This window comes from Lycium barbarum, chromosome 2 (genome assembly GCF_019175385.1).
Source record: "Lycium barbarum isolate Lr01 chromosome 2, ASM1917538v2, whole genome shotgun sequence".
Classification (NCBI taxonomy): Eukaryota; Viridiplantae; Streptophyta; class Magnoliopsida; order Solanales; family Solanaceae; genus Lycium; species Lycium barbarum.
Genome location: NC_083338.1, coordinates 122,968,418 through 122,977,372, shown reverse-complemented (window position 1 = coordinate 122,977,372; position 8,955 = coordinate 122,968,418).

Sequence of the window (8,955 nt, the reverse complement as noted above, 5' to 3'; positions counted from 1 at the left end):
CCTTGATGTATGAGGATGATGAGAAGAGAGAATGGTCATTCAAGGGCTTGGGGATGTGAAGAATGAAGTGAAAAAAAGCCTTAAAACGAAGTTTTAAAGTTGCCATCAGACCTGTTTTACGCCCACTTTAGGTCCATTTTACGGCCCATCTATCGTAAATCAGTAACAATGTCTATGATTTTGGTCAAAAATTTACGGCCAGATTTACGGCCCGTAAATTCTGCCACAAGTCAGCAGAATACTATTATAGTAAAACGGAAAACTTTTTGTACAGATGTCCGTGGAAAGGTATTTCAAAGGGCTACAACTTTCATTAAGAAATTTTTTCCAAATTCTTAATATATTTTCCCGAATACTAGATTGAAGTGAGACCTGTGAAGACTCACTTGAAAAGATGCTCCGCTGGGTAGCTTCTGACTTTGCTTTGTCCTAAGGAGCTGTTTGGACATGGTTTGAAACCATGAGATGAAACCATGATTTGAAACCATATTTGGACATGCAATTTGGATTTCTTAAGTTGTATTTTTTCTTATAGACATAAAACCCCCCACAAGTGTGAAAAATAACAAAATATTTTTAATTCTTATACAATCTTACCAAATGAGCAAGTCATAGTTCATAGCAAAATTAATACGCTACCAGAAGGTCTTTTCTAAAAAATATAACATCAATTGATCAAACTTTAGTTCAATAAAAAAGAAAATTTAACATGAATAGTAATGTAACTACTCTTTAATATAATCCTCCCGCATGGTAAGACATAAATAAAGGTTGGTAAATGGTTGGTGGGAGTAATTGTTAAAAATATTAACCAACTTATGAGTTTTGTTTTTACAAAATATAAACTTATGAGTCAAGTTTTATATTTAAATATTTTGAAACCATGAGATGAAACACATCCTATATTCCTCATCTTGGTTCCATTATATTCACATCACAAGAGTCATACCTTAGCCCAAAGGTACCGGGTGATACTGGAAATTACTTAGGGATTTTATTACATTGAATTTAACTAGGAATTATTTATTAGGGGCATAAAGAATTATATATTTTTTACAAGTAACAAAATTTAGTGATTGTATGCAAATTAAAAAATTTACAAATAACATCCAACTAAAAAAAGTTAATATTCATATAACGTCCTTCAATATTAATTTTATCTATTTTATATTTATTGATTACTTAATGGTAAATTTAGTTAAAATGTTCATTTCATATAAAAACCAATGATGTGAAATTTGTTTGGACTGACTAATACATGTCATTAGGCATGGTACGGTATGGTTGGTATTAATATTTTTTTGACATCCGATACTATTTATTTTCTTTCTCATTTTATGTGACACGCTTTTTTTTTTTCGTCTGTTCCAAAATGAATGTTACATTTCTATATTATAGAAACTGTTTACTTTTGAACTTTTCACTTTACCCTTAAAAATCATTCTTAGCCCCATAAATTAAGAGGAAATGTGTAATTCAATAACAAAATAATCATCATAATTTTTTTGATAATTAATAATTTATATGATTGGTATAAAATGATAGAGCAAAGCTAAGAAACGATCACACCTAGCTTCTTTCGGCTAATATCATTAGAAATATACTAAATCATGTATAATTGAACATTTTACGTTTAATTATCTTAAATTAAGAAATAATTGAGTTGCACTCATTATTAAAATGATGTAACTATAATTTTTAAGCATATCTCCTACTTCATATATATGTTATTTTCTCATTGCATTTAAAATGATGTAATTTAATTATAATATGCTACGTAAGTCTACATATTAAGTACAAATAAATATCACCAAAGTATCAAGTAATCTTGTGATTCTATTTTCAAACACCATCTGAATTGATATCTAATTAAGATTATTACAGTAACTTGATCTTGTATTCATTGATAAAATTGGGAAATAATATTAACAATTACTCCCTCCGGTTCAAAATAAGTGTCCACCTAACCTTTTTCACTAAGAAAACACTAACTCCTAAAAATAAATAGATTTTTGACTAAATTACCCTTAAAATAAAAATAAAAATAGAACTGAAAATGTTTTTTCTTGATTTTGTAAGTAGACATTTATTTTGAACCAAAATTAAAAGATTAAGCGAACGCTTATTTTGAACTGCGGGGAGCACTTAACAACAAGGTACAATATATTTAATTAAGGCATTCTCATACAAAAGAAACTTTTAGTCTGTTATTCGAGGCATATAAATGAGACTTGTTGAAAATATACGAAAAGAAGTAAAAAAGGAACAGCGATGGAAAAACTACGGAAAATAATGGTAGTGGATAACTGGATATCCCAGTACCACATCGGTTGCAAAGCAAATTTATAAGCTGTAAACCATAACACGTGTTACGTTCAGCTTGTGTCTTCTACATTTGGAATCTTTGGTTCAGGTGTTAGGGGACTTAGGATTTGGGACGCAAGCATATGTCTTTTTCAAGATAAGATTTTCGAGTTTAGTATAAGATAATACAAATTTTAATTAAATTAAATCTATAAAATCATGTATTTCTCCATCCGTAATAATTAAATATTATTAATATACTTATATATTAAGTAATCTACATTAATCATTAAAAAAGAAGGAAAATCAAGACTTTTGAAGGGAGGGAGGGGGCGGAACAGAAATTTTATTAAGGGGTGTCAATTTTTTTATTTTTTTTAAAAAAGGCCAATGACTGAAGTAAAACAAAACAAGCATGTCACCAATTGGGATCGAACATGCAACCTTGTTAGCTTGAACCTTTGACACCCCTCAACCACTCAGCTAAGCCCTCAACTTATTACAAGAGGTGTCAATAGTAATACATATATGTATACAATCAGAATTTCACATACCTATACAACGTAATTTTCCGGCGAAGGGGTGTCGCTTGACACCCCTCGGGACCAGGTAGCTCCGCCCCTGGGAGGAGGGAGGCATTTAATGAAAAGTAAAATGGGAGGGGGACTAAATAATAAAAAGATTAAAAAAAATATGCATTAAAGACGGGTTTGTACAGCAGTTTACTGCACAGATTTTAAAAAATTAAATAATTGTAGGAACCAAGATTCGAACTCAAGTCACGACTAGTGAGCATCAACATCGCAAGTGCATTTCTACCAACTGAACTACTTTAACAATTATGTTTGAGAGGTCCTTTTAAAATATATGATAGTTTTTCAAGGCATGTAAATATATGTATATAGGATTTTTTCCAAAGTCACGGGGTGCACGTGCCCCCCCCCCCACTCTTCAAGGTGGGTCCGCTCCTGGATAGGAGTGGCTTGTTATAATGGTATAGTAAAATTTGGTTTATAGCTATACGGATTTTTACCAAGAAAATTCCCCTTTTCACAAATTTTTACCAAAATTTCTTGCAAACTTTTTATATTTCTTGTGGAAATATCCCCAAGTAATTACATGCGAAATTTTAATCCGCATGTAATTTACCTGGGGAAATATAAATCCGCGCTAATAATTATACACAAAGGCTTTTTCATCGAATTTTTTCGCAGGAAAATCCCCATAAAATTAAAATACATGTGGATTTTCCTTTATAATCCCCAAAAAAAACCCATGCAATTTGCATTTTTCTAGTAGTGAAAGTTGTACAAAGCCAACTGGTCTACCAAAATGTTTCCATTCCAGCTATGTTGTTGGGGAATGTAAGAAGACATGAGCCACATCTTCCGTTTTAGGAAATTCACAACAATAGCACCTGGATGGAAATTGGATTCCCCATTTCTTCTGAGTATCATCTAGGGAAAGTTTAACTTGCCATAATCTCCACATAAAAAAAGAAATCTCGTAGTAATCAGTTGATTAGCATGTGGTGAGAAATACCTGCTAACCAACATATCAGGTATATATTTCAAGTTGTCCCATCCATAATAGTGTGGGAACTTTGGAAAAGGAGGAATATATTGAGGCATGGGGGAAAGATCTCTAATCCAAATTGATTTACTAGATAATGCATACTTTATTCCTATTCATGAAGGTGAGGAGGAATATTTTTAAATATGCACGATACAAGTGGAGTTCTATAGTAGAGGCTATGTTTAAATATTCCCTTACAATGAAGGTGATCAAGGTAATATGGAAACCACTTAATAATTGTTGGGTGAAAGTGAACACAGATGGAGCATCCAGAGGTAATCTTGGAAGAAGTTCTTGGGGATTTTGTGTGCGAGACACTAATGGAGATATTATTCAAGCCCAAGCAAAGGAGATTAAGGACCCTATGAGTACAAATACTGAAGCAAAATCCGTGACAATTCTACATGTTTTGAGGTATATAGAGACCATTTAGGAAGACAAAATCCTAATTGAGACAGACTCTCTATTACTAAAGAATATTGTGGAAAAAATATGGGAGATTCCATGGTAGATAATCACTATCATAGAGGAGATTTGGAGAACCATGAGTGAATGGATTGTAGTAATGACCCATATTCTAAGAGAGGGCAACAAGTTTGCAGATTACCTAGCTAATAAGGCTCTTGATAAAGGTGCAGTCTTAGCTAGCAATGTTTTGGAGTTAGAAAGCCATGGCAGAAGAATTTTGAATAGTGACACATCAAAGAAACCATATCTCATAATCATACCATGTAGGAGATGAGGAGGAATGAAAGCAGGAATGAAAGCAGGAAGGAAAGGCACCCTCTTGTTCGAATCCTATGGGAGTAGAACAGAGAGGGATTGTTTTCTACTAACAATTGTTTCTTTTGCAAGGTACACTCTTAAAGGACACCAAAATAGGGATTTTTATCATGCAAACAAGTCACAAATGTAGGACATCAAACACATTATAGCAGCAACAACAACAACAATGAGAAACATCATAAACAATTCAATGGAAAGTACAACAGCTACAGAAAGTGCTACACACTATGGATCTATTGAAGAATACATGGAGATAGGAATATGCTGAACCGACAAAGAATTGGCTTTGTGTAGTATTAGCATCATTAGGTGTTCATTCTATTTCTCAAAAATCTATCGACGTCAGCATAAACTCAGTACAAGTAGAATCACGCTTCAGATCAATTTTGACAAACACTCAACTTGGACATGAGAAAGTACCTTTCAATCAGCACTACCACAAATACATCTTCGATTTGCGATGAAAATAGACAAAGTTCAGCTTGATTTGGACCGTCAAGGTACAAATCTGTTGAATACATACAATCGAAGATGGGAGGTGAGGAAATCGAGAAAACGAAGAGGTAACAGTGAAGAGCAACATACAAATTGTCATGACCTATTTTGCCTAAGTTGTGCGGGCACTTACCTTTCCACCTCGGTAAGCGAATCCTCGACTAACAATAAATAAAGTCACAAATACATAACTAATCAAGCGGAAAGAATAGACAAGTAAGTCCTCACGATTGATAAAGAATAGACAAGTCCCCAAGAGTCTAGTCTGAATAATACAAAAGCATCTAAAAAGGGGAATAATAAAAGAATAGAATACTAAAACATAAGTGTATATGTCTCTAGATAGAATAGGACATAAAGATAGAGAAGTCTTCAAGACAGCGAACGGCCATGCTCACCCTGGAGACTCGAAGATAATGCTGAAGTGACTATCAGCCACGCGTCACAGAAGCAGATCTGACCTGATACTCTGCATTCATAAAAGAAAGCAGCAAGTGTAGGTCAGTACAAAACAACAATACTGGTAGGCATCATCCGCTGACTAAGAATAGCTAACATAACTCAGATAATAAGGCAGATAAGAAGATAAACCAACAAGTATAAATCAATGTACTCAAATTCAAGTATCCGTCATCGCCTATGTAAAGCATCTAATTCCAAACGTGCCAAGTCTGAATATATCCAATCCAAATCCAACACCACAAGTACAACACTAAGCATCTCAAAGTCAAGTCATAATGCAATGCAATGCAGTAGTGTATGAATGCAGTGCAATGCAATGCCATGCACATGTTGTGTACACATGTACTCCGGACAAAAATATCAACGTCTTGGTAGCACAACCTAGTGCGACTTGCGAAGTCTAAGTGCCACCTGTCCCGGATCTTTGCCCAACAGAAAGACGATACCCCGAATCTTTGCCCACGGGGGGTTCTCACCTGCACCACTCTGGGGGACCCGCGGAGTCCATGCACTCACTCAATCAACGATTTCGGAACTAACATTGGACATCGTCCATAAACAACGATTCCGAAATAAATCATCGGACATCGACCATCTCACGTCACTCAAGTAAAAGAGTTTTTATCAATTATCATTAGTATCTCAACATGTATCATGACAATAAGAGTGCGTGCAATGCATGTATCAACATCAATAATCATGCTCAATATCACAAGTACCAACAATGGGCATGCTAACCATATATCCAAATCACAAATACCAACAATGGGTATGCCAACAATGTATACGAATCACAAATACCAGCAGTGGGTATGCCAACAATATTGTAATCAAGACGATAAACAGAATCCAATATCTATTAACAACTCATGGCATCAAGCCAACACAATAGAACAATCAAACACAACACAACGGGGTGGCTAGTCCTAACACACAACAAGGCCAAAACTAAGGCAATATCTAACCCCACTTCATACCCCAAGGTTCACATGTTGTCTCCGACAATATAATCTAAATATGTGCTTCGCGCAAGGGTAAGCCATAACCTACTTGGATGGCCGAACCGTAACACCACAAACTCACTCTTTTGTCTTGCCTTTCCACTGAACCTCAGAACCAAAGTAGTCTAAGCATAATCGATTCTAAATTAAAAACATGAAGAATGATACTAATATTGCTACTATTCAAATTAGGTCAATTCTAACCCTAGAAATTGGGAAAATGGGCCCGCAAAGGCAAAACGGAAAATTCGGAAGCAAAATATCAAATTAAGCACTAGGTGATCATACCCCAACCACTAATTGCTGATTTAACTCAAGGATTATCCTTATTTCGAGTTTGAAGCAAAACCCCTAATTTGGGTATAAACCCTAACTCTTTGATTCCGAAATTCAACGCTAGAAATGGAAGATATATGATTAACAAGCTTAGATTCATCAAAATCTAACATAATCCCCATCAATTTCATCATTAATAAGCCTAAGGAAAATGTTCATCAAAACCCTCTTTCAACTTCCATCACTAAGGGATTATTTAAAGGGTAGGTGGAATCCAAGATGACTAAGATTAAAGGAAGAGTAAAGGAACAAGCAAGATTTACCTCCAAGAATATCTCCAAGAACTGTTCCCAAAAGCTCTAATTTCGAAAATGGAAAATAATGAGGGTCTAAGGGCTTTTAACACTTCATTAATTTTACAAACTGTTTGTCACCCGCTTTAGCGGCACTAGGACCGCCCCAGCGGTGCCGCTTCAGCAGTCACACGACCGCTTCAGCGGTAAGGGCAAAAACCCCTTAATCGCTCCAGCGGTGCCGCTACCGCCAAAGCAGGCACCAGAAACTTACCCATGTTTCACCATTTGATCCAATTTTTTTGACTAATTTCTGAGGCCATCCATTCACATACAATACAATTAGACATACATAAAAATGCACTACGAGCGCGCCCGCGGCCTCAGAATTTCCAATGGAGGCATTTTTTACCGAGTCAACCCTCGATGCCTTAATTCCAATTTCCCAACTCAAGTCCCAAAATGCATCCGAGTGCAATGGGAACCGAACCAAATACACATACAAGTTCTAAATGACCATCCGGACCTCTCAAAATCGACGAAATTTTGAAAAAGGTCCATTTACCCAAAAGTCAACTTCGGATCGACTATTTTTCACTTTAAGCCTATATTTCACAAAAGTTGCCCTAATCCGGTCTAGACACCTCAGGAAGTGTGCCATCGGTCCCCTCGGATCAAAACTGATCTAATCAATGCTCGAAAAGGGCAAAAATGTCAAAAATACTATAACGACCAAACGAGTTGTTACATCATATACCAATTCAACTGTCACTCATCCTTGAGCGAAGAAAGAAAGGAAGCGGGAAAGTACCTAAATCAATAAACAGTTGAGGATATCGACTATACATATTGGACTTAGTCTCCCAAGTAGCCTCCTTAACAGGACGGTGCTTTCATTGCACTTTCACAGAAGCAATCTCTTTCGACATCAACTTTCGAACCTGTCTATCCAAGATCGCGATAGGATCCTCCTCATAAGTCAAATTATCATCAAGCAAGATATAATACCAACGAACAATGTAGGTACCATTGGCATGGTATTTCTTTAGCATTGAAACATGAAACACCAGATGAACTCCTGCTAAGCCTGGCGGCAATTGTCACGACCCAACCCCGTAGGCCATGACAAGTGCCCAAACTGGGCACCCGAACACACTCATTCCATCCAAATCACATACAAATGACGTATACAACACAAATATCCCACGCTGGCTCAAATCATATCAAACTGACTCAGACAAATTTCAAACGCAACCATATATATAAATATATATATATCAAAAGCCGACAAGGCTATCAAATGGCGCAACGACCCAAAACATACACAAATGCACGCCGACAAGGCTTCCATAGCGAGTGGGATCATAATAACGCAACTATACAAAAATAGGCACCAACCCACATATATGTCTACAAACCTCTAAACAGACCAACAGAGTCATATGGCGGGACAGGGCCCCGCCGTACCCCTGAACAAATATATACATATGTAACGAACGAGTACATATACCAAAATGTAGGCTCCGAAATGGAAGGAGCACTCCAAACAGCAGAAGAGGGTGTCCTAAACAGGTGGGTCACCAAACTGTGCGTCTGTACCTGCGCGCATGAAACGCATCCCCCGAAAGGGGGTCAGTACGAAATATGTACTGAGTATGCAAAACCGAAGATACAGAAAACAGATCTGAGGCATAAACAAAATAGAAGTACAGAAGATAAGTACAAGTCCAACATATCAAATATTTAATTTAAAAATATAAGTC